The 25,753-nt window shown below is 38.9% G+C and overlaps 1 protein-coding gene across 2 annotated transcripts in view; it reads left to right on the top strand.

Moving 5' to 3' along the window:
* The window catches only part of LOC129720585 (uncharacterized), a 124,528-nt gene that overhangs the window by 94,435 nt on the left and 4,340 nt on the right, over nt 1–25,753 (top strand). The window lies entirely within an intron of this gene.

The following is a 25,753-nucleotide window of genomic DNA, read 5'->3' as shown; positions in this document are numbered from 1 at the left end:
TCTCGTCAGGACGAGGGAAATTTTTTCTAAGCCCAAAGTCACACCTTCTACTCTCGTTCATTTTCGCATTCTCGCAAACTACATACATTGCCCGCTTTACTAAACTTAAAATGTAAGTTATATAACAAAAATAAAATTAGTTCGTAAAGTTTCTGGTACTTACTTTCCCCAAACGCAATCTATTTTTATCAAAACACATGTTTTTCCTATATAACCCCATTGCGTCTTACTACCATTCGTCCGTGAGCCCGTGGTGCTGATTTTGACAGCGGCCTAAAAAAAGGGCGTGAGCCGTGTGGTTAATGTGGCGGATACGCACAATACTCATTAAGGTGGTTCAAGGTTGCAAAAAGCAAGTTATCTCTTAGAAATCTTTATACAAATTTAAAATGCAATACGACAAGCGGAATCACCAGTAATTGACTTCCGATAAGTTTAAGATTTTTGAGGGCTCAAATGGAAGCAATAAAATTTTGTTCTGGTTCTTTGCTATCAAGTTTTGACATTTCCATCTGACGGTGAACAGCTTTAATACTCTTAGCCAAGCAACGATATCTAATTCTGGTGTGAATGAAAAAATCGATAGTTTCAGCAATTTTTTAATAGATGGCAATACACAAACAGTTGCGCTCACTGATGTGATTTGTTAGCAAAAATTAACGGCGGTGTCCCATTGATGGTAAAAATATTTTCAGATCCAAACAGTTTGTTTGATCGGTATAGTGCCTTTGGCAAAATTGTAGATAATAATTTTGTCTTTCAACATTGTGAAAGAAGTTTTTTTTTTGTATTTTAACTTTTCTATTTTGTTTTTTTTTTTGTTCGAACAATTATCAATGTCTAATTAACACTGTTTTCTTCCTTCATTTTTTAGTTTTCATTAAAAAATGCGATTAATAAAATGACCACTTTGAGCAGTTAATTTAAATTTTTTATTTATATTTATTATTTAAAATTTTTTTTTGCCGTGTATATTTTTTTCTTCGGTAACAACATTGCCAAAGATGTCACACCGACCTAGCAAACCGTTCTGATTCTAAAAATATCTGTTATTATCAATACAATTCTTACATTAGCTCTTTTTAAAAATGAGTCGTGATTGAAAAAACAGTAAATATAGTTGAAAATTTTAAAAAAAATCAACATATTCGTCAAAAACGTTTAAAATTAAATATACAAAAATGTAAAAAAATACAGAAAAAACAATAGAAATATTGAAAGGTCCACTTAAATCGTCTTTAAAATAATAAAATACTCAACATCAATACTGTCAAAATGAACACAAGTGTTCAAATGAAAAGAAAATGACAAAAATGAAAGAAATCATTAAAGAAAAGTTACACAAAAATGTAAAAAACGCCGAAAATGGCCAGACCGTAAACATTTTTTATAGTGGTTTTAACCCTTAGGGCAATTCGCCACTCTACCGTAAGCATGTCAATATGTTGAATATAACAAAAATGTCCAATTGTAACCAATACCGACATTTAAAACCCAAAACATGACAATTATATTAATTTCAAAAAATGAAAAAAACTCACAAAGAACTAACTACACTCAACTGGAGCGGTTTGAGTGACTTGTATTTGTAATTGAGAAATCACCCTCCAGATGATAGAAAATGGTGTTACGAACAAACTTTTGTTCGGCGGCAGCTTTTGAAAAAATCGGTTTTTCTTATGTTAAATCCAAAAAACATGTCCAGTTATTCAATTTTCCATGAAACCTAATCCTTTTATATTTTTTACAGGTTCCTTAGGGTCCAAACTGTAAAGGAAAAATTCGTTTCAGATTGATTATCGTCAATTTATTTTCCTAAAAAAAAACTATCGTTTGGAAAAGAGATTTTTCAAGAATACATTGAAATTCAATCAATAAAAGTGGGTATTAAACCTAATGCTCTCACCAAATGAATACCATTAAAAGTTGGAAAATTTTATGGGGAAGAACATTGCCAAAGACTACATGGCTCTAAAATTACTTGATTTTGAGATATTCGTGATTTACTGTGAAATAAAAAGTTGAATTTTAATAATCAACAATAATCAAGGTCGAGTGAAACAATTGCATAAATATTATCAATTTTATAAAATCAAAAAAAAAAAAAACTATCGGTTTCCGTTAGACTTTACTAGAAATTTGGGAAATAAATATTGAAATTCAGTCCGCGCAAATATATATTTCGACTGTGACGTACAGTCTTCCTCAGTGCTTATGTGGACTGGTAAAGAGCAAAGCGTTAATCCTGTTTTTTTATTTGTAGTAGGTAAAATGGAAATTTAGCCCTCTTAATTGGAGTTAGGTAGGGAATTATGCGGTCGGTTTGTTTACCGTACCATGTCTGCTCTTTACCAGTCCACATAGGCACTGAGATGACTGTATGTCACAGTCGAAATATTTATTTGCGCGGACTGAATTGCAGTATTTATTTCCCAAATTTCCAGTAGAGTCTAACGGAAACCGATAATTACTTATTTTAATTTTATAAATCACTCTGCTAAGACGCTCGGTATAGATTTTCCAAATTATCAAGTTTATTAAAGGGGAGGAAATGTAAAAAATTTAACGAGGATGCGAAAAAAATAAGAAAAAAAACTTATTCATATGGGACTCGAACCCGCAATCTCCGGTGACTTCGGTACGGTGCCGGGTCTACAGACTGCACTTGTGGTATCTTCCGGAAGTCAATGTTAGCCTGGTATTTTTCGATAAAAATGTTAATGATGACTCGAAGAGGAGGTGGCACAAAACTTGAAAAAAGTGAGCAGTGAAAACGACAATTCAAGGGTAAAAAAATTTGTAATCTGTAAAAAACCTAGTGGACTCACAAAGAAGTCACTAAAGTTTTTTCGATAGACTGCGGTTTGGTATCAAGTTTTTTTATTCAGGAAGATCCCAAGGCCTGGATAGAAAGAAATTATTATCTTGATGCCGAAATGTTGAAGCTAACAGTTATCAATGACCCTGCAGAACGGGCCTTTTGAGTAGCAGGAGATTTAGTTGAAATTATAATACTATATGATACGACAAATGAACATTTTAAATTGGAAAGCATCAAAATGTAACTTTTTATTCCACAGTAAATCACGAATAACTCAAAATCAAGTTATTTCAGAGCCATGTAGTCTTTGGCAATGTTCTTCCACATAAAATTGCCCAACTTTTAATGGCATTCAGTTGGCGAGAGCATTGGGTTTAATACCCACTTTTATTGATTGAATTTCAAAGTATTCTTGAAAAATCTCTTTTCCAAACGATAGATTTTTTTTTAGGAAAATAAATTGACGATAATCAATCCGAAAACGAATTTTTCCCTTACAGTTTGGACCCTAAGGAACCTTTAAAAAATATAAAAGGATTAGGTTTCATGGAAAATTAAATAACTGGACATGTTTTTTGGATTTAACATAAGAAAAACCGATTTTTTTCAAAAAAGTCATCGGGGCCAGTTGAAAACATCATTTTCTAGAGCTGCCGCCGAACAAAAGTTTGTTCGTAACACCATTTTCTATCATCTGGAGGGTGAGCCCCAGACTTGTGCAATTTTGGGACACCCTATTGAGTACACATTTCCTGATTTTACTGTAACACTTGAGACTACTAACTTAGTATTTACTACTTGAAAATTAAGACCTGCGGCTTAGGGTGCTTAGGGTTCCAATTTTCAATTGGAAAATGGAATTTATAATTTCAAGCTTCTGTTCAAGATCTGAAATTTGTAAATTTACCTATAAACCAAACTAGAAACTAGAATTATGATCTGTAAATACTCAAACAGCGACTTTTATCGATAATTCAATACAAAACTAATATGATTATGAAAAACTCTACTGTGCTCTTGCTGAGCTAGTTTGTTAGTTTTGTTATTTCCCTTTAATTAAAATTGCTTGTTCGTTTTGAATTCGATTTTATCGTCTGTGAAATTGATTCAAATCTACGCTAGTTCCTACTCGGTAGTTTATCTTTTCCACAAAGTCTTTTACAGCGCGCAATTTGAATGCACAAATCTTCGACCTACCAAAGATTTCAATGCAAGGTACCTCGAGCAGGCAACGAACCGTTATTGAAATTGTTTCCCCTCGACAGCAAAAGCCCCCGGACGGGTTGAGGCGTGCTGTATCAGTGATGTCGTAAAAGTTTACGACCCTTTCCTACGGGACGCGTATCGGACCGCGAAGCGATGTCTTACTTTCGACTGGCGGCTTCGCCTTGCATCAATTTTCTCCATTGGGTGGTGTGGCGGCCGCACTGTGTACTTAATTCGCCAAATTACACCGTGGTCCTTTTTTAACGAGGCTCCAGCTTCGAGGAGGGGAGCAGCAGGAAAAAAAAAATCAACAAGAAATATGAAATCGATCGTCCCTTTTCATTATCGCGGCAGAGCGGCGGCGTCGAAGGTTGATGCGAAATCAAAAGTAAACTGTGAATCAAAAGAGGGTTTGCCGCGTGAACGCGCTTCGTTTCGCCCCGTCGCCGCCAGGGAGTGGGTTCCGTGCGGGGCCGGAAATTAATAAGCCTCACGAATTGTGGCACTGCACGGGGGGCTCTATAGGGCGTCCTGCTGGAGAGGATCGATAAGAGCGCTGCTGAGCGATGCCGCGATAATTATTGGGTCCTTTTTTTCGGGACTCTGTGCTGCTGCTGCAGCTGTCGGATGATTTACCGCGGCAGTACCGGGTATGGTTATTTACATGCGCCGGTGACCTCGTTTCAGGGCGGTCGATTTATGTGCGGATTTTTAGCCGGTAGAGAAAACTGCCCAATTAAAGTTAAGATACTACCGAGAGGATATTTTCGGTTGTACCTACTATAAAGTGTCAATTGTGACAAACGAAAATTAACTCGAGATCCTTATCGACAAGCACATATAGTTTCAGTTTCCTTTTTAGATGGGGCTAAACAATGGAGCAAAAAGGCTGGACCTCATGCGGCGCAACGCAGAAAGCGATCGTTGCTTGTGATTCCCTACAAACCCTGGCATTGTTCTCCGTCCGAACGGGCGGGGGAAATTTGCATCCGCAGTCGTCAAAACCAACGCGCGAACCCCCGTGCCTCGAAAGGCACGTCCAATCGATTTGTTGTTCGATGCTTTCGGTCAGCAGCAGCAGCAGCACCCTAGGAAAGGTGCGCGTGGTGAAAGATGATCGATATAGATTGGCCCGCGGGGTCGGTCGGTCGGTTGGTCCGAGCCCGCAAAAGCCGCTCCATCCGGCCGGCCGAGGTTCGAGTGAGAGGTGAATGACAGCGAGTTGATTTTCTCGGTTTCTTCCTGCTTCACAACTTTACTACCTCTGCTACTTGACGAGCCACGCGGTTTTGGTTTCGGAACTTTCGATTTTTTGGCATCGGGATTGGCGCGCGGTGAAGGCCAACGACCCCTCGGACGATGGATTACTGCATTGACTTGTTGTGCAGACAGTTGAAGTAATTGTTACCGATGTGTGCTTCGCAGTTGCATTGCTACGCAATGGCCGAAAGATCGCTGACCGTTTTTTTCTTCGGATCTTTCTTCGGACCTATTATACTGATGGACTGTCGGAGAGGAGGCCCGCTTATCCACGCTAAGTAGAGTGGCTTTGGCTGGCAGGCATGCTGCGGCCGCGGTGATTGGATATGTACGCGATACGATGATCTCTGGGGTGCGATCCGAGCCGATAAAGTCAGTTGGGAGTCCGTGCGTTCGACGGCTGTTAATTGGTCCGCTCTGTCTGCCATTGTTAGCTATAGTGATTAGATATTAGACGCGACTCATCGGAAGTTAGTTTGCGATCATTACGAGTGTATTTTATCGCCAACTTTCGGCATGTACGAAGGCTGATTTGCGTTCGTTGGCAGGAACAAGTAAATGTTGGGTAACATAGTTTGGCGCTGATTTAACTTTCAATTACCAATTGGAGATTGCAAAATTGAATGTTTCCAACAACTCTCGGAAACTCTCGGAAGCCTTCACTATTATATATAAACTGTTTCGAATTCAAATTAGTCATTCAAATTTTTTATTTCATACATGTGGGGTATGGTTTACAACTGGTTTACCCTGTTAAAACAACATAAATCACTTGAGTTTTGCGCTTCACCTCGCTCACAGAGTTAGTACTTTTGGTTACCATTAAATACCAGAAATAATTTTAAAAAAGAAGATAAATTTGAGATTATTGAAATTACTTTGATTGATCTGGAAGTTATACACAATAAATCTAAAATTTAAACAAATTTGGAAAGAAAGAATCAACTTGAATTCGGTGCTGAAAACCACTTTGAAAGATTTAAAAATATAAAAAAAAAGAAAAACAATCTCCTATTCAAAGTTTATAATCGTCAAAACGAACACTGCCAAAAACCATAAAGGCAAAAAAATTCATCCTAAATTTATCCTGAAATCGATAAAAATTTCTGAATGTGCAAAAAATATTTTTCTATTTAGGCTAAAAGCAACAAAAACTTTCTCACTTAGGCCTGAAAATGCTCAAAGAAATGAATTAAAATATCAAAAAGAAAAAAAAGCTATTCACACAAGAAAGTGCTTAGAAAGCCACTGATGAATAGAGTTCTTCGGAAAGTGCGAAAAAATCGCATGTTTATTCAGAAGGCGCCGTTGAAAGTTTATTGGTTTACAATCCAGAAATCACAAAAAAACGTAATTACCTGTCTGAAGAAGAAACAGAATTCTACTAGAAAGACAATTTATCTTGTCCAGAACGTAATTCCGAGTACGTGATTTTGTCGTCGATTTTTTTGTTTGTTTACTATTACTATTATTTTATTAATCCAACGAGTCGTGCCTTTTTTGACATAATACTTTTGTATAAATCCTGCTATCTTCTCACTCTTCTACCGACAGCACGATACATGTCTCGCGTCAAAGGTAAAAGGAGACAGGGCCGGCGTCACATTATTTTCCCGAGTGGGTAGTAAAAAACAGGGAGGCTTCATGGGTAGGCCGGGGGGGGGGGGGTACTCGACCTACTGATACCTGAACATAATTTTACGAAAAATTGACAGTGCATCAATACTAGGGTGTCAATGGAATATTTAAGAGAAATCTAATTTCGTTCAGTAGTAATATTTGCCCAAGACAGATAATTGATTTTAATGAATTTCCCATGGAAGGTAATTATATAAGCTCACTTGCAAAAGCAATTACACGCCCTTGCGAGTGGCCTTCCGGGAACATTCGCCATGGTGGACGAAAATGCGAAACGAAATGCGTGTAGGCAAGTTTTTAAGTTCTTTCTTTGTTTTATTCATCAATTCCTCCTCAATTTTCGCGACAAAATTGTTGGAGTAGGTCTTACGCTTCTAATTTGCCCGGAAACGCTAGATGGGACGCAGCTGGGAAACGTTGGGTGGGTTAGCCGACCTGGGTACCACAACGATTTTTAGCCGCTTCATCTCCTCCAACCATTGCTTCGAGTAGTGGGCCGACACCAGATCCGGCCAGAGCACCGCGTCTTCGCTCCTATAGTATTTCTTGTTGAACGACGCAACTTCCGGCAGGCACTTTGTACTATAGCTCTCCCCGTTCACGGCCAGTACGGAGCTTCTCGCTGACTGTCAGCCACAACAGCACCTTCTTTGGGAAGTTGGTGTGTGAAATTAACCTGAGGTTTCTTCGTGGAGGAAGTAAAATACGAAGTGCCCTGCCAGTTGTTGCAATCCAGGGTGAGGTAGGACTCGGCGTCGACCACCACCATCCCGTCGTTATTCGCTGGAAAAATCGACTCGACCATCCTATTCAGCCGCTGCCACTGCGTCATTGCCTGCAGCTACGAGATTAATAGATGGGACTGTCGCTTTCTGACATGTATGTCCATGTTCGCCAGGTACTTTTCCACTGTTTAGCCGGTTCACAGGCTTCCCGCTCAAGCGTACGCAGCGATGTAGCCATTTTTCCCTCGGTCTTCCTCTTCAGTATTCTCTGGAGCTTCTTATCGCTTAGGGTCGTCGGCCGTCTGGAACCTGTCTTTCTTTTGATGCTCTGATGTAGTCCAACAGTGCCAAGAAGTTGTAGATAGCGGAACAAGCGTAGCCGGCGTCCCTTTTTCATATGATGTCCATTTTCGACGCGACAGGGTAGCGTTCTTTGTAGAGTAGAGCACCAAATATCTTAAAATAACAATACAGTTCACTCTTGAACTTCCCATATATTTCCGTGAAGACAGACAGGGAACACCCCCTCTTCTAGTAAAAAAGGTAACTAAGCTCATTGCACAGTGGTACAGTAAGGCAATTTAGGCGGATATGAGCTTTTCGTTGCGATTTTGGTTTGCGATTTAAAGCCATAGTTTTTGTGAAAAGTTGTTTCTTATACATAGTCCTCTATTTATGTGCAAATGAAAATTACGGTGGTCCTAAAATCAACGAAATAAAAACAAACTAACTGGTTTTTATTTGCATAAATAATTGTAAACATTCTTTGGCAAACTTGTAGATCAACTAATTCTAAGTAACTTTGTAAAAAACTTTTTTGTAGACATTAAATTTGGTTTCCAAAAACAGTCTTATTGCTCTATTTTTTCAATTCAATTTAAAAACAAAGTTTTCTTCGGTAACTTTAATCAAATATATGCCAATTTTGACGAAAAAACATTGTCGATATATTGTACAGATGAAGAGTTTTCACTATTTCTATTTTAAAAATAGGCCCTTTTGAAATATTGATGTCTCCGTTTAGGGCAAACATAAATAATATTTTTTGGTATCATTTGAAAGAACAAATATTGTATAAATATTGTGAAGAAATACCGAAAGTTGCTTAAAATTAGTTGATCTACAACTGTGCCGATGAATGTATACATTTATTTCTGCAAATAAAAAAGTTATTTTTTTCATTTAGTCGATTTCAGGACCACCCTAATTTTCATTTGCACATAAAAAATAGACTAAATATAAGAAACGAGTTCTTAGAAAAAAATTTTACTCTAAAACCACAAAATCGCATCGAAAAACTCATGTCCGCCTACATTGCCTTACTGTACCACTGTGCATTGTTGTTGAATTTTTGTGAGCGTGTGACATTCTCACACATGAAACAGATTTACTCAATTTTAGATTTAGTTGACTCAATTTCATACTTTCACAGAAAAAAACATGTCGTAGATTTCGTGCGTATATTGTTTGTATGTAAAACTAACGCCATTCCGAGAGTTAAATATTGATAATATAATAGATGTAGCTTATCGAGGCACGAAGAAGAAATATTCAAATAATCAGGCCACGACGTGTAAATGCTAAACTAATCCCAAGTTGCTATAGATGTGGTTCCCAGGCCACGAAGTGTACAATTGGATGTATGTTTCAATTACCTCGTGGAAAAGATAAAAGGAGAAACCGCACAATGGTTGTCAATAGTCGTATATGGTTGTTGTGCAATTTTTAGCTTAGATAACAGTTGAATGTTCTATCAATTTAACAATTTAAGTCAGTGCGTCTTGAACTGTCCTACAGATCAGACGTTTTTTCGGTTGCTTGTGGACTGGTCTTTGACTGCCTATAGCTTCAAAGTTTGTGTTTTGTCAGTGTGTCTTTTAAAGATTACCTGAAAGTTATTTCCCATCAGTCTTTCTCAAGACTACCTACTTTTGAATTTAACATTTGTTTTAACTTTTTTCGTATCACCTGAAATGGCTGGACGGAAAAAGAAACCTCGCATCGCTGCGGGGAGGAAAAGAGAGGCATCTCTTTCTGACACATCGAGTGTCTGTAGTGACAATCCTTTTGATATTTTGCCTGAGCAAGAAGCTGGTGAAATGGAAGTTATTAATAACGGAACTATACAAAATATAAAATCTTTAAAAAAGGAGAAAGTTCCACCTATTGTGGTAACTATTTCTTCTGAATTTAATATATTCAAAAAGGAACTTTCAACGTTTGTTTCTGACGTTAAAGTTACCTATCAAATTGGCCGTAGAGGTGAATGCCGCTTATTAGCCGACTCAGTAAAGGGTCGTGATCGTCTTGTTCAGTATTTAACTGACAAGATGTACAAATTTTTTACATATGACACCAAGAACGCCAAGCCGTTCAAGGTTGTCTTGAAAGGTCTCACCAACGATCAAACCGTTGATGAGATCAAACTTACTTTAACAGAATTACTTGGCATAGCCCCTACCCAAGTAATTCTAATGAAACAAAAATCACGAGGCGAAAACAGTCAGAGAACTGGAATTTCCCTTGTTAATTATTTAATTCATTTTAACCGCAATGAGGTTAACAACTTAAAATTTTTTGAAAAAGCACATGCTTTGTATAATGTGCGTGTAAAGTGGGAAATTTATAGGAAGTATGGCGGAGGTGAAAAGCATATCACCCAATGCCGTACTTGCCAACGTTATGGCCATGGTTCCAAATTCTGTAACATGGACCAAAAATGTCTTAATTGTGGAGACTCTTCTCACAAAAAGGACGCATGTCCTGTGAAAGAGAGTAAAAATTTTCGCTGTGCGAATTGTAACGGCAACCATATGTCAAATTTTTATCAATGCCCAGTCCGTTTAGCAATTGTTAAGGCAAGGCAAGGTAAACAAAATTCAATTTCTCAACTAAAACCAACTTCAAAACAAAATTCTCCAAGCGTACCAGTGGCGCATAGTTTACCTACTCCTTTGCATACCCGTTTAACTTATGCACAGGTTACAGGTAGTTCGAACATTATACCGCCTAGTGTTGGTAGTTCGAAAATGACCGTTAATATGGGTAAGCAAAACAGGCTAGAAAATAATCGTACACCTATCACTCCAGCTAATATTGCTGCCGAAAATATTTTTTCTAATGTCAACTGCCTGGGGCCTATTACGGCAGGTAAACTTTCTTTTTTGCAACAGGCAATGTTCGATCTTATGAACGCCATGTTGCAGGCAAAATCAATGTTTGAAGCCATTCAAATAGGCACAAATTTTACTATTAAAATTGTTTCTAATTTAAAATTTAGCAATGATTTTAAATAAAACAATTAAAATATTAAATTGGAATGCTCGCTCATTGAAGGCCAATGAGAATGAGCTTTTTAATTTTTTAACAGTAAATCATGTGCATATTGCAATTATTACTGAAACATTTTTGAAACCTAACATAAAATTAAAATATGATCCCAATTACGTGGTTCATAGATATGATAGGATTCAGGGTTCCGGCGGTGGAGTTGCAATTGTTATTCATCGCCGAATCAAACATCGTGCTCTTCCCCATCTTGAGACGAAAGTTATTGAAACTTTGGGAATTGAAGTTCAAACTGAACTTGGGATTTTATTTATTGCCGCAGCATATTTACCATTTCAATGCACACGCGAGCTCAAAAATTATTTTAAAGGTGATTTACAAAAACTCACCAGAAATCGTTCGAAATTTTTCATAATCGGCGATTTTAACGCTAAACATCGTTCATGGAATAATTCTCAAAGTAATTCCAATGGCAAAATTTTATTCAACGATTGTTCTTCAGGATACTATTCTATTTTGTCTCCGAATAGTCCTACATGCTTTTCTTCTGTAAGAAACCCTTCAACTATTGATTTGGTGCTTACAGATCAAAGTCATGTATGTAGTGATTTGATCACACATGCTGACTTTGATTCTGATCATCTTCCAATAACTTTTTCTTTATCACATGAATCAGTTTTAAACCCTATGAGCTCTGTTTTTAATTATAACAAGGCTAATTGGGAAAGATACAAAACTCATATTGAGAGAAATTTCAATAATGAGCTTGATTTGCAAAACGAAGTGAATATTGATTCCGCTTTGGACGCATTAAAATGTGCAATTGTTGATGCCAGGTATTATTCTGTTCCAAAGGCTCAAGTGAAATTTGATTCACCAATAATTGACGAAAATCTTCAACTTCTAATTCGTTTGAAAAATGTCCGCAGACGTCAATATCAACGTTCTCGTGACCCTGTTTTTAAAACTATTTATAAAGATTTACAGAAAGAGATTAAACATAGATTTACTCTTCTGAGAAATCAAAATTTTGAGACTAAAGTTGAAAAATTGAAACCATATTCAAAACCATTTTGGAAGCTGTCGAAGATTCTTAAGAAACCTTCAAAGCCTATTCCAGTTTTAAAAGATGGTGAACGTTTTCTTGTATCCAATGAACAAAAGGCTCAAAGACTTGCTCAGCAGTTTGAGAGTGTTCATAACTCAAATTTGAATTTTGTGAGTCCAATTGAAAATGAAGTCACACGTCAATTTGATTTAATTTCTTCCCAGAATTTTTTACCTGCAGAAATAATTGAAACTAACTTGAATGAGATTAAATCAATTATTAAAAATTTCAAAAATATGAAAGCGCCTGGTGACGATGGAATCTTTAATATACTAATCAAACATCTCCCTGAGAGCACAATGGAATTTTTAGTAAAAATTTTCAATTGCTGCTTCAAAATTGCATATTTTCCCAAATTATGGAAAAATGCAAAAATTACTCCCATTTTAAAACCGGATAAAAACCCAGCTGAAGTTTCAAGTTATCGACCAATCAGTTTGCTTTCTTCAATAAGTAAACTGTTTGAGAGAATTATCCTTAACAGAATGATGTCACACATAAACGAAAATTCAATTTTTGCAAATGAACAGTTTGGATTTCGCCATGGGCATTCCACAACTCATCAATTGCTCAGAGTTACTAATATGATACGAGCTAACAAATCTGAAGGTTATTCCACTGGAGCTGCTCTTTTAGACATAGAAAAAGCATTCGACAGTGTTTGGCATAAAGGTTTGATTGCGAAATTGCAAACTTTTAATTTTCCAATTTTCCTAATCAAAATTTTAAAAAATTATCTTACTGATCGAACTCTGCAGGTTGTCTATCAGAATTCAAAATCTGATAGATTTCCTGTCAGAGCAGGTGTGCCTCAAGGTTCAGTCTTGGGTCCAGTCCTGTACAACATATTCACTTCAGATCTTCCTGATTTGCCTCCAGGATGCACAAAGTCATTGTTCTGCGATGACACAAGCATTTCCGTAAAAGGAAAAAGTCTTCGTGTCATATGCAGTCGATTGCAGAAAAGTTTAGATATTTTTTCTTCCTACTTGCAAAAGTGGAAAATCTCTTCCAATGCTTCTAAAACTCAAATGATAATTTTTCCGCATAAGCCTAGGGCTTCTTTCCTCAAGCCAAACAATAATCACGTTGTCAAGATGAATGGGGTTATTTTAAGTTGGTCCGACAAGGTTAAGTACTTGGGACTAATTTATGATAAAAAACTTATTTTCAAAGAGCACATTGAGAGTATACAAGCCAAGTGCATCAAAGATACGAGATGTTTATATCCTCTCATTAACAGGAATTCTAAACTTTGTTTAAAGAACAAACTTTTGATTTACAAACAAATTTTTAGACCAGCAATGCTTTATGCTGTACCGATCTGGTCAAGTTGCTGTTCAACAAGGAAGAAAACGCTTCAAAGGATTCAGAATAAAATTCTGAAAATGATTTTGAAGCGTCCTCCTTGGTTTGGTACACTCGAATTACATAGACTTACTGGTGTTGAACCATTAGAAGCTATGTCAAATAAAATTATTAACAATTTTCGACAAAAATCGTTGCAATCCTCAATTGCTACGATAAGCTCTCTTTATAGCCAATAAGTTAGCAATTAAGTTAGTTGTAAGTTTACTTCCCCTTTTCTGACAAGTAGGTTTAAATCCCTACGAATGATAAGTCCTAATTGCGAAAGCAAACAAATCCTAACAATTAAAATTACAAATTTCTAACAGTGTTGAGAAGTCACCATTTGTGATTGGACACACATACTCATTATTTACTAATATTTATCATAAATACTTAAGCTACTAACAAATCCCCCCTTAAAAAAAAAAAAAAAAAAAAAAAAAAAAACAATTTAAGTATGGATTCATATAATGTTGTAATTGGTTTAAAAGCTTTATTATATTATATATAAAAGATATTCAACAAAACAAACATAATTAGTGATAACAACTGTTATGCAAAAACTATTATTTATTGTTTAGTTTCTTCGTTTTGAAGGTTTTTTTTTGTTTTTTTTTTTATCCCTCCAAAATTTTTGCTCTCGAGTTCTAATCTTCGTATTCATCACTTGCAGCTTTGCTTTAACCAGCATATTTATGTATTTACTAGCTAACCCGGCAAACTTCATCCCGCCTATTTTAGTGTTTAATTTAATAACTTTAAACATTTCATTGATTCCTGGCGATTTGTTTATATCGTTTGAAATGATTGGTTTTATCGGAATGACAACATCCTCGACTTTTGGCTTTTGTACATCACCTCTATTCCGGAAATATATTGGGTGGTATTCAGTTATTTTCGTTGTTTTCCAGAAACTGAAAGTGGTCATCTCGAATTCAAGATGGTGTCCAGGGTCAATGCTTGGCTTCTATACATTATTTCGATTAGGGAAGTATTCATATGCAGTAGTATTCGGCTGTTTCCCAGAAGTTGTCATCTTACAATTCAAAATGGTGTCTGAGGTCAATTTTTTAGCTCCATGCATCATTCTGGTTAAAGAAACTCTCATATTGGGTGGTATTTGGTCCCTTTAGGCTATTTTCCAGAAACCGGAAGTCACCACCCTGGATTTTAAAATGGAATTTGGAGACAATTTCTGGCACCTGAGCGTCATCCTGGTTTAAGAAACACCAATAATAGGTGTTATTTAGTCATTTTCGGCTGTTTTACAGAAACCGGAAGTCACCATCTTAGAATTCAAAATGGTGTCTGTGGTCGATTCTAGCTCCTGTGTATTATTCTTGTATCAAAGCATCTCATATTGGATGGAAATCGGCCGATTGAAGAAATACCCATATTGGGTGGTATTTGGTCATTTTCGGCAGTTTCCCATTCACCGGAAGTCGTCATTTTACAATTCATAATGTTGTCGATTTGTAGCTTCAGTGCATCATAACTATCCCGGAAATACCCATAATGAGTGTTATTTGGTCTTTTGCCACTGTTTTTTAGGAACCGGAAGTCGCCATATTGGATTTCAAAATGGTATTCAGAGATAATTTCTGGCCTCTGAGCGTCATTCTAGTTGAAGAAACATCCATATTAGGTGGTATTTGGTCATTTTCGTCTCTTTTCCAATCACTGAAAGTCGCCATCTTACAATTCAAAATGTTGTCTGAGGTCGATTTGTGGCTTCAGTGCAACATAACAATCGAGGAAATACCCATATTTGGTCATTTGCCTTTGTTTTTCAGAAACCGGAAGTCGCCATCTTGAATTTCAAACTGGCATTTGGAGACAATTTCTGGCGTCATTCTGGATAAAAAAAAACACCCATATTAGGTGGTATTTGGTCATTTTCGGCAGTTTTCCAGTCACCAAAAGTCGCCATTTTACAACTCAAAATATTGTCGGAGGTCGACAGACGTACAAACCGTGGAACACCACCCATGGACTGCCTCATACATAGGCGAACTTTATTGTTATAAAATATTCGGCCGAAACCATTTCACAATAATATGTGCATTTTTTTCAGTGTACCCATTAGGGTAATATTATTGTCAAAAGTTACTCTTTTTCGCATGTCGTGTAGAACAAATTCAGAAGTGGCGCACCTAGCGGTCGAAAAGGTGACTAACGCTTCTGTCATTTTCAATTTGTCTTCATAATTTCACGTAAGTGAACTATATTGGTATTTAAGATATTTGAGAGCACTGAATAATTGGGCTGGGAAAAAAGTTTTTTCGTAGAAAGTACCGAATTTTCAGTTTACAGAATAATGATTTGAACTCGAGCTTGTCCAGGGTAATTCACTTTAATTCAAGAGTGATACTGAATACTCGGCCGAATATTTGGCTGAACAGACGGCCGAATATTCACTGGAACATGATAAGATGAGAAAAATTAAAAACCAAACAATTCTTGATTTAAAGTGAATCAGAATTCGGTACTTTCCACAAAAAAACTTTTTTTCAGCCCCATGATTCGGTGCAACGCTAGTTTATTGATCGCGCACACTTCTGAAGACTTCTAGCTTCACTGTTATCGCCTTCACGGTTAGAGTCCGAGTCTTTTTTTTCTGCTGACTCATGGGTTACTATGATTGATGCTGCAAGGGTAGTTTCATCAGTGCGTGTAAAGCTAAACCCATGAAAAATCGGCATTGTTTGAGCATTTTTTTAATGCAACAATTTTGTCTTCTCGAAAAAAGTCTCCATCCAAAATTTAGGCTTTATCAGTTTCACTTACAGTCTTGAAAGTCTTACATTTTTTATCAACGAAAAAATGCACAAGAGTAGTTCTTAAAGTTTCCGAAATCGACTTTTTATAGCAGATCTATTAGAAATGCATGACATGTCGAGATCTGATGTTTTTTTTTTATTAAATTGTTTATTTGACACGGCACAATGCAACTCGGCTTCACGGTGCCAGATACAAAATTACGAGGACGACTTTTGTTTATTTAAACGAGTTATAATTTTTTTCCGGGGTGGCGAGGCAGCCTCTGCCCTTACTACCTCAGAAAATGGGATATCCGAGTTCATGCCTTCATCTTCACTGCTCTCCGATACGATCTGTGGTGGTTTCTGCTCTTGCCCTTGTGTCATCTTTCGTCTGTTATGTTTTTTGTCCACGGTAGTGAACTTATCGGCCAGCTCATTGAGCTGTAACGGGTTCGCTCCAACTGCTGCTTCTGCTACGTTCGTCTCTGTTGGTGTCTCAGCTAGTGGTGGTGTCTTTGCTGATGATTTCGGGGTTGGAGTCTTGGCTCCGCTGTTGGTACAGGCTAGTTGAGTGGGAGCGGTTGAAGTGATGTTCGGTTGCATCTCGGATGGTAGTGACGAATTGCCTTTCGCTGCTTCAGTGCAAGATTTTCCGAAATGCACCTCCTTAGTGCAATATTGGCAAGTTGCAATCTGGTTTTCATAGGAAACGCGACTCACGATTGGCTCCGAATAATCACTCATTACAAAGCCAACATAGCTCGGGATTGGTCGGTGTAAGCGCATTCGTAAAATACGTACACCGCTGTAAACACCACCAAAAAAGTTCTTCCACTTGTCGTATACGGTAGATACGATCTCTCCATATGCTGCCATTTGCTTACAAATCGCGTTTGATTCGACATGAATCGGCAAATCGTGCACTCGAACTTCGATGGCATCGTCTTCAATGCACTGGGATGGTGTATCGAGTTAGTTGATGGGAGATAGCGTTTTTAAAGCTGTTCTGTTTCACAAATTGTTCAGCATTTCACGTCCACCGTGAAATGTTATCAGGATACAATGCCGTACATGGTGCATCTGTATAGCCTTGCACAGACTGAAATCCAATTTCATTCTGTCTCTGAGGAGTTTTTCTACCTCTTTAATCGGCGGTCGTATCGGGCATACTGGAAAATCGACACAGACAGTATCTCCACGCATTTTTGGAATGTTATTCACTTCCATCAGTCACATGCGGCAGGCAAACCACTGCGAAATAATAGCAAATATAGCAACGTACGGCAATCTTAATCAAACAAAAAGGTATCGAAAGCGTATTGTTCTCGCGATCAAAAGCACTTGCATCTGTTCTGGCTGGAAGACGAGCACGAACTGAGATCTGATGTTATTTCATAAGAAAATGTTAAAAAAATAGTTTCCAGTGACATGTAAATTTTTGCGCTGGGAGACTTGAACTACACAAGAGACACTCCCTGTTCGAATAATTTTTCATCGATCAAAAAAATGTAACTTTGACCGCTTTGAGCTTCCCAAAGCCGTTTGAGCTCAAATTTGACATGGGAAAATTTTACGAGAAAACAAAACTTCAGAGCTCTGTCGTAAACGAAATTCGAAAAGTCGATTTCTATTGGAACCCTAATCAACTATCAAAAAATTATGAAAATAAAATTTATTCAGGTTGGTACAAAATAAGAAGAATTTGGGATTAAGGAGGGATTCTTTTATAAAAGTATTTAGCCATTAAATATGTTAACGTGAATTTCAGAATAGACGCGTTTTTTCATACGGATATTTGTTTTTTTTTTAATATTAATTTCCATTTTGCGGCTACTGCTTTGAAAAGCTGAATATGAATATAGCATCGCCACGTAATAGAGCCGATTTTGAACAATTGCTTTTTTCAAATAGTTTTGAATTCGGCATAAATTCCGTGTGGGTAAGTACCCACATGGTTATTTTCCGAGTGGGTACTACTACCCATACTACTCACATGAACCGCCGGCCCTGAAAGGAGATAACAAAAATTTCGCAAATGTCTAAAATATAAAAAAAATCGTCGTATATAAAAACTGAGAAAAGTCTTCACCCTTTACCCTTATCTTTACAGAAAATCAATTTACGCGTATAATGCAAACAGTCATCGCACTGTACGCGCATTTATACGTAATAATTACATCGCACAAGATGCTGCGAATGTTGCCTATACATGCAAAAGTGGGGCGATATGCGTGCATTTCCAAAATGTTAAAAAACCTTCACGTTAAAAAAAATTCAAGTATGCGATTTGAACTGTCAAAGCTTGTTAACTTATCCGAGTTGCTTCATTATTTATTGCGACTCCACAACTATATGTTTGCGATTTGAAACGAAACTATAAGCGATATATGAATATACACTACGGGTTCTTTTATTACTTAATGTGACTTCACAAGTCAACATCAGCAAATCATTTCAGATTTTTATGCGATGTTCTCCTTGCATTCCTACGTGTTAGTTCATTGTAGCATGCGACCAAAATTCTTCCTTTTCATAAAAAAGCAGCGAACAGTAGCAATTATTATTTATTAACTATCCCTTGCTATTTATATCACAAGTAATAGTTGATTACAAATGTCAGTCTTTAATTTTTACATTCTTTTTCCTGTGAGCACATGCTGTAATATTTTGGGTATCAATCCGGATTCGAACCTTAAACTCTTAGATTGTCAAGCAGCATTCTTTTCACTAAGTTTCGGTGATAACTTTCTAATTTCATCGCATAAATAACCACGAGACATCGTAAAGCATGAATCTAATTAGATCTCGTATTGGGAGTTAGTTTGTAAATTTCTGCGGGAATGTTCGTTGTTTACATTTCGGTTGAGCTGTTATGGCCGCTCGACGAACTGAGTGATTTAACCGCCTTCAACAACAATTAAAAACAAGTCCCCAACAAACAAGTTTTGATTTTCACGTACAATCATCACTTTGTGAAATGACAACTAGTTTGAACAGGCATGATACGAGTTTATTTGTATTGCTATGCGATTATGTTACACTCATCGCAAGAAGTTCGCAAAACAACACTATGCGATGAAACATGTACGTCGTTCATTTAGCTATATGATGATGATGTACCATAGAACTTTATACGAAGTAATCCGTGCAATCTTATGTGACTTCTGGTTATCTGAGTACGCTGTGTACTTAGTAGATGGAGGTGGAAGAAACCTGGATGCTGCAATCCGCGTAAATCTTTCACGGACACCAAACTCAAGCGGAAGACAAGAGAAGCACGCGACACTAGTGATGACGACCTGGTAGCGGCATTGTTGCGAAAAACCTCGTCGAGATATTGGAGCACTGCGATGTCAAACGGTGCAACAAAAAAAATGGGCCTCGGAACGAGAGTCCTAAGCAACCTGCAAGTCGCCGGTGTGCCAATCCAAGTGGCTTTTCCATCAATTTCCAACGCCTCGACAAATCGACAGAGGGATGAACAGAAAATCGACCTCCGTGTTAGAGCGAGAATTAAAAATCCACCTTCGGATCCCTCTCCAGGAGGTAACTAAAATGCGCTCTACGGATTTGTCGAGCTGTGGACCATCTTCAACGAGTGCTGCGACCGTATGAAGTAGTGCAAAAAGAAATCGGATCAAGTCCGAGTCGTTGGTTATATGGTTTGCAGATACGGCGTCAATTGAGCGTCGCTGCATCCGTATTGCCAATCTGTAACACTCGCTCTGTAAGGGCGAAAAAGATCGAGTTGAGTAACTTCCTTGCTCAACAGAACATCGACGCAGGAGTTATCAAATCCAACATCCAACTACTCGCGCCCCAACCACATCATGGTCCGGCTAGATCGCCCCAACTCGTGTAGTAGCAGTGTGAAAACAGCAGTGAAAACTTTCCGCATCCAAAAACAAGCAAAATCGAAGCCATCGGTGTGAAAATTCATGTTCTCAACGGAGACATCATGCTGTTCGTCGTCTACTGTCGTCGTCAGTGTGTGGGCAGTAACGGTACATGCAAGCTCTACGCGAAAGACCTTCAAAAACTCGTTGATACTAGAGTCAACTTTTTGGAGGCCGGTGCCCTTAACGACCATCACACACTGTGGCGGAACCGAAACTGCAACAAAAATGGTGATTCACTGGCAGAACACTTTAGTGCTATCCATTTTCCCGACGAACCAACCTTCCTATCCCTCTGGTACCGCGTCGAATCTGGATATCTTCTTACCCGATCTGGCCCAGTTTAAGCCGGTCACTTATCACAAACTGAGCTTCGACCACTACCCGATGGTGTATGAACTCGAGCTAAATGCAACACCAGCCCCAGTCCAGATGAGGTGTGACTATTACTGAGATGACCTCCTCGATCGACTCGCCGTAGACTTCTAGCGTTAGGTAGTCTGCAAAGCCGACGATCACAACTCCTACAGGGAACTTGAGCTTCAACACCCCATCATACATGACATTAAACAACACCGGTCCTAGGATAGAACCTTGCGGAACTCCTACGGTAATTGGGATGCACTTCTAACACTCCTCCATGTTGTAAACAAGTGCTCGGTTCTGTAAGTAATTTTCCAGAATCTTGTACAGCGACACCGGTACATGGATGCTCCTGAACGCAAGTGCTATGGAGTCCCAACTGGAGCTATTGAACGCATTCTTCACGTCAAGCGTGGCGATTGCGCAATAGCGAATGCCCCTTCTCTTGCACTGGACTGCTACCTCCGCTGTCTTGGTGACGGAGAGGATGGCACCCAGCGTGGACCTGCCTTTCCGGAAACCGAGCTGGTTACTTGCCAGACCGTTTACACCCTCAAGGTACCTCATCAGTATGTTGAGGATAATCCTCTCAAGCCCCTTGCAGTGTCTAGCAGGCAAATAGACCTGTATGCCGATGGGTCGCCTGGCGGTTTCCCAGCTTTTGGCAGTAAGACCAAACTCTGCCGCTTCCACCTCTCCGAGAAGAGGCAGTCATCCAGGCCGGGGTCGTTTTTATCGCCAGCCTTAATGCCAGGTTAAGGATTTCTTCCGGTCCCGATGCCTTGCTCACTTTTAGGGAGTTGGAGATCACGATGAGTTCCTCATTCGTAACCCTAACCTCTTCATCGTCTTGCGCGGAGGCACGCACTGCAGAGGTCCGCTATCGCATCAATCCACCAGTTAACCGGTGACTTCCCATTCCTAGGTTGGCGAGTGTGTGAGTGTTGACTCTGCCCGTCACTTGCCGCCTCGCGTTGTTTTCTACACTATGGCAAACCGAATGGTGGCCGCTATTGGTGTAGCGACGGACCTAACGGCGTTAGACCCGCTGGTTCCTTGGATAACTAGTCGACCATCTCGGTGAACCTTTAGGTAGACCAACGTTGCGGCAAGGTTGCATATTCAATTCTAGGGTGTCAATTCAATTTTATTGTCCGCGTGCCGATAGTTCGCTCCACAAGTACAATTTGAAAAAATGATGTATTACAAACTTGTAGTTCTTAAGAAGTACTACAAGTTTGTCGAAAAGAGAAATGCTCTAAGTTTTATGCCTGAAGTGTGAGATCCCATATTTAGTGCGACATCCAGCCAATATTCGCGTTGAATATCATGATATTCACCGTGAATATTGGCTAAATACTGTACTCAATATGGGCTCTCACAGTTCAGGAATAGAAGTTAGAGCATTGCACTACTTGGAAATTTTGTAGTGCTACCTAGGAACTACAAGTTTTTCATACAAGGTTTGAGGTTGAAACAACCTCCTGAACCGGAAACCTGCTCGTCGTCCATACGGCCGCCATACTGGACTTCCGCAACCTAGTTACCGTTTCCGGGATGGGATGCGGTAGGGGTCCGATACGATGGCGATATCCGACAGCGACTCAGTGACCGCTTGATATAGCAGCTGCTGAGCTGCGTAGCAGTGATTCAGGTTCAATTGCGTTACCCTTATGCCCGTGGTTTCGCAGCCGGCTCACCGGCTGGGTACCTGGGGCCTCCCATAAAGTGTATGGCGTCCCGTTTCCCAGAACATACCATGCACTTGGGAGACTCCCCGCAATCCTTCACTTTATGGCCTGCACCCCCGCAACGCCTGCATAACTGGGTCCTGTCGGGCACCTTGCAGGTCCAGGACTTATGTCCTCCTTGAAAGCACCGGAAGCAAACGTCTGCTTGTTGGAGTATAACCAGAAAGCATACTGACCAACCGGCCTTTAGCTTACCTTCCTTTAGTGCCAGGGCAGCATCCGCCGATGTTAGGCAGAAGGTAGCCACCTGGGTCCCCGCTGGACCCTTTCAGAGGCGGAGCGGCAACATCGCACCCCTCGGTGATTTCATCCAGGTTTTAAGCTGAAGAGTCACCTCCTAGGTGAGTGCCCGAACCTGAACCTTTTTGCCAAGCACCTGCTCGGCTACCGCCTTGTAGAAAGCGCCCTTGTTCTTCGCATCCTTTCGGAGCCCAAGAATCATCTCGCCAGTGCGAGATCGACGGATGGTCCGCACATCCACCCCTAAATCCTTGAGGTGGGTTTCGCTCTTCATTTTGTTCAAGACTTCAGAATACTTCGACCCGTCAGTCTTGAGTATGAGGGCGTCCCGCCTGCTCATCGCTTTTTTGACATTTGGCGGACGTTTTGTCGCCGCTCCTTCTTGCGGATGATACTGACAAATGGACAAATGCCAAAGGACTACCTAACCCGGCTGCAGCGTGGGGTCGAATGGTCAACCAAGGCAGGCTGCCTCGGTGTAATCATCAACGAAAAAGTTTTCTACAATGCTGACACGGACAACCTCGGAAACGATGCATGATGAAGCAGCTATACTCGCCGACATGCTGTATGTCGCGGCTGTCGCAATGGAATTAAATCGCAATCTTTAAGATGATAATCGCTCCGATAGTGAACTACGCCATGCCATTATGGCCCATAGAATGATATGAGGCTCATGTGCCCAGACCCATAAAAAGAAGCTACAGGTAGTCCAAAATCATCTGCTAAGAAATATCGAGCGGCCGGATGCAAGACAGTACATGAGCGAATAGAGGACTCCTACATCAGTTTCGTCGAGAAAGCTCTTTCCTCAGAGCATCAGCTCATTATAGGTCTGGTAAATAAGGTTATAAAATTTTAGTGTAAGTAGGGTTTTCAAATTTAAACACTGAAGGTTGAACCAATAAAACACCTTAATAAAAATATTACAAATATTAAACAAGAAATCAAAGTTGAAAACAAGACATTGTAAATCTCTTGAAAATAGTGATATTCTTTAGGCGGAAGGTAAACTAGACGCAGGTGGTTGTAACAGTGGCAGCAGCGGATTGCGCCGGTATCAGCTGGCTTTCCGAATTTGCTTTCGGTTCAAACAACTCACTTGCCCGGTTGGTCACATGTCTCAGCAGTAGCGCGGTCCTTTTTAGTATGTGTTGTTAGGGTGCCTCATTCCCCCACTGCACAGTGTTTTATTTTGCTAATTTCGTGCGCAAAATTGATAGCTTCTTCAAATTAGATTTTAGTGATATACTTATTCGGAAAAGTTTCTATGTATTTCATGGTGCTTCTTTTAGAATGTACGATTTAGTGATTAATTCACCTAGAAGTGATATGGAAAATTTATTTTCTCAGGACAGTGAGATAGACAGCTAGTGTCTTCAAAAAAGTTGTGGCAAATGGTTTTACTAGCAACTTTGTCGAAGGTGTCGGACTTCTATCTCTTATGTTAGAAAAGTTATAAAAAGTTTCATATGCAGAGTTCACTCAAGTCATAATTTTAAATATAACTTCTTTCCTGGATTTTCTACATATTTTATACCTTCTACAAAATTATTAGCCAAACAGAAATACACATTTTTGCTGATGCTGACGTTTGATCTAGCTATGATTCGAAATAAAAAAGTTATTCAACCATTAACGGATTTTCAAGGGTTAGTTTAATTTCAAATTACTCAGCCGTACGCAAAAATACGCAGAAACATTTTGATCTTTAAAAGCACGTTTATTTTAGTTTCAAAAGAATATAAAATCATTTGTCCAATAGAGTCTTTTCGATTGTTTAAATGGAAAAAATCTTTTGCATGAAAATTCTAACTTTATCAAATAACTTTGTTATTTCTAAATATAGCGTTTTACAATCTTCAGCAGAAATATGAATCCAATAAAATCGCGTATTTTTTTTAGAATGTCATAAAAATAAAGAAAATCATGGGAAAGCGTTAGAATGAAAAATATGAATCTTTGGTCAAAGTTCAACACATTACGTCATCTAACGTCAATCAAAAACCGTATTAAAAATACGATAAAAATATTACAACAGCCGCTCATAAGATAATATTGCGTATGTTTGCGTTGTTAGAAGTAAGGTATTAGCACGGGTACTCACCTCGTGTGTTGACACCCGAACTGCTCCACACTGTGTGGTGTACATTGGCATCACGGCACAGTGGGCATCCCAGCACAAACGCTAAGACCTTGAGTGGCAATAGTAAATCCACGTCCCCCTGGAAGATAGTAGAGGCAACAGCCAACACTATGCTTTGGAAACATAATCCCGTTGGATGAATTCTGTAATGGGAACAAGTTTAATATTTCTGTTCAACAAAACTGCAGTCCTAGGATTTGACTGTTGGCTCCAATAAATCAACTTACCGTTTGTGTTGGTTAAACCAAAAATGATGGCGTCGTGGATCCATGGTGCTTGGTGAAATTCCGGTAAAGAACACTAGATGCGCCCTTTGCATGATGGAGATCCATCTGATCGCACCGTAAGCTGCACGCTTATGCGGACGACGCATCCTTTATCGGATCTGGTGGATTGGTGTTAGGCTGTCTATGCACCTCCAGCAACAGGCTCCCGTTGCAGCATTTAATACCAATTAGTACGGGTTGTACTGCTGGTACGCCTAGACCGTTTACCAACCAATTGTGAAAGTGAAGTTGGACAAAATTAGCTTGTTGGCTTCCGTTCTGTATTTTTTCCTGTAGGAGATTGAAACACTTTCGACGGCTTTGAGAATCGTCTGATTGTCGGAAAAAATACGAATATTTGCACGAATCTTTTTGGGCAGACTTGAGTGGTTTTGCAGTAGACGTTGTTGTTTTGTTCAGAAACTTCGCGGGAGGGCAATTTGTCTTGTTCCACCGGGGAAATAATTCAAGCTGACAATAATTTCAGTATTTCGTTTTGCTTTGGAACTTAAAGTTATATTCCAGTTAAATGTTCTTAGACGAACTATGGAAAAAGTATAGTTAATGTTTTCACTTACCAATATTGCCATGCTACTGGTTCTGAATAACCGGATATTAGCTTACTAGTGTGGGAAGTAATGCCTGGTATTTTATCATTGTTTGCTCATAGTTCCTAAAATGAAGAAACCTGTATGTTTAGATTTCCTATTGAGAACTGTAAAAAACTTTTAGTAAAAAACTTCTGAATGAAAAACTCTCCGACAATGTTTCCCACAGCAGTATAAAAAACAAATTCGGAAATATTTTTTCCATGTTTACTAAGATTGCCGTCAAGCATTAATCCCGCACAGTTTTGGAATTCAAACCGCTCCGTGTGACCCAGTACATCACATCACATTGGGAGGCCCATTTGGGGGAACTGGAGGGGAAACG

Source organism: Wyeomyia smithii, chromosome 1, assembly GCF_029784165.1.
Source record: "Wyeomyia smithii strain HCP4-BCI-WySm-NY-G18 chromosome 1, ASM2978416v1, whole genome shotgun sequence".
NCBI lineage: Eukaryota > Metazoa > Arthropoda > Insecta > Diptera > Culicidae > Wyeomyia > Wyeomyia smithii.
This window is presented reverse-complemented; position numbering and strand designations above follow the sequence as displayed.